Here is a 1747-nt window from a genome sequence, read left to right as displayed (position 1 = left end):
GAATTGCTAATGCTAAGATACATAATCATTATATATGCATTTTATCATATCGATATTCTCCGGAGTCGAGAGCACCGGTTTCCCCTCAGTCCCGTCAGTGAATTGAAACGCTGTCCGATTGTAACAGTGTGTAGGCCTGTGTCTATATAGAACAAACAGTCTGGAGAGAGGTTTTTTTTGCATGCCAAAAAGCAATCGTGTCACAATGATCGCAATATTATGTTTTGTGTCAAACTGATCGCAATGTTTATACCCGTTTTGCGTTGTTGAATGCGCAATCGTGCTTTAAAATAGCCACATTATTGCAATATTAGCCAATGCATTGAAATAATAATTGAAATGTTATTGTCTTAAGTCCAAATCACAATGATTACTTCATTTCATTAGGCCCGATGGGTTTTTGCCACGTATGGTTTGGATGTCAGGAGGATCAAGACGATCTGTGTGAAAGAGACGTCCAAAAAAGGTGAGCATTTAAAGTGAATATACAGTATTTTTATTTATTGTTAACTGTGAACATAAATAATTGCTTCTTTTTTTTTTTTTTTTTGCAGGTCAACATCTAACTGATTATTGCTAAACATTCTGTAAGCATAAACATTCAAGAGGTAAGAATACAGTATTGATCCCTTATGAACATGAATCATTATAAATTTAAGATAATAAAATAAATAATTAAATTAATGCCAGACAGAATCTTAACTTTTTACATCTCAGTAAATATTGTAAATATGTTCAAATCATCTAATTTAAAATCATTTAAAGCATCAATCAAGGGAAAACAATGAAAAATATGTCCCAAACGAGGACAAATGTTGATTAATAAGATTACTTTTCTTTTTCTATTCTGCAACGACTGCCTCTCCAAAGTGATACCTCCCTCTGTTATCTATTTTTGGGTCGAAAGTCTCAATCACTTGGTCAGGTGTCACCCAAGCCTTATCTTCCATCACAGGTAAGATGTAGACAAATCCAGCACTGTCATTTCTTCTTAAAAACCTTATTTCCAGTGCCACCTGGTCTTGGTTGTTGACAAGTCCAACAAACTGTCTGACAGATTTGTTTGCCCTGAATTGGACCAAGACACAGTCTCCAGTTCTGATGTTCCTTGCAGCTGCTGGGTGGAGCTCAGAGGACTGCTGTGCGGGACTTTCAGCAGATGTGATTTCTGAGGGCAGAAATCTATGGACACTTGACTGTTCTGCCTCTGAGTAGATTTAGTGACGCACTTCTCCCCAGGTGACTGGCTCAAAATGATGAACTGACTGAGTGCCTGAAAGAGCTGTGGTAATGGCCCATCTATCAGCCAGCCTATGATGCTCTATAAAATCAGAGATTTCGGTGGATCTTGATTTTAATGTTTGGGCAACTCTTCTTTGCAGAATCTGCAAACGAAGCAGCATCTGTCACAAGGATAGCCTGTCTGCTGAGGACTTCAGTGTTAACCGCACGCTTCACTGTTGCTCCCACACCATCCACTGCACCTTTGCCATGGCTTGTGGCAAAGAAGTGCCACTGCACTTTTAAAGTTGGAAACAACTCCTTGAAGGTGGTTGACATGAAACACCAGATGAATTTGTTTTTGAACTGAGAGGCAGCTCCATCGCTAAAAATGTGCATCACTCTCATTGCAGGATGTTTCTCTTGAACGTCCAGGACAATCTTGGTGAGGAACGTTGCCACGGACCTCTTGTCATGTTCCAAGCTGTCACTAACTATGGCATATGACTCTGGTTCTCCATCAGAC

General features: G+C 39.4%; 1 long non-coding RNA gene across 1 annotated transcript; it reads left to right on the top strand.

Moving 5' to 3' along the window:
* Nucleotides 1-389: 389 nt before the first annotated feature.
* On the top strand, nucleotides 390-934 carry LOC309497847. Its single transcript, XR_014205737.1, has 3 exons — nucleotides 390-466; nucleotides 555-608; nucleotides 871-934. It is a non-coding gene; the product is annotated as an uncharacterized lncRNA (long non-coding RNA).
* Nucleotides 935-1747: the final 813 nt, after the last annotated feature.

The sequence above is a fragment of the Leuciscus leuciscus genome (assembly GCF_965113295.1).
Source record: "Leuciscus leuciscus genome assembly, chromosome: 4".
NCBI lineage: Eukaryota > Metazoa > Chordata > Actinopteri > Cypriniformes > Leuciscidae > Leuciscus > Leuciscus leuciscus.
The sequence above is the reverse complement of the archived record's forward strand: the minus strand, read 5'-3'. Positions and strand labels throughout refer to the sequence as shown.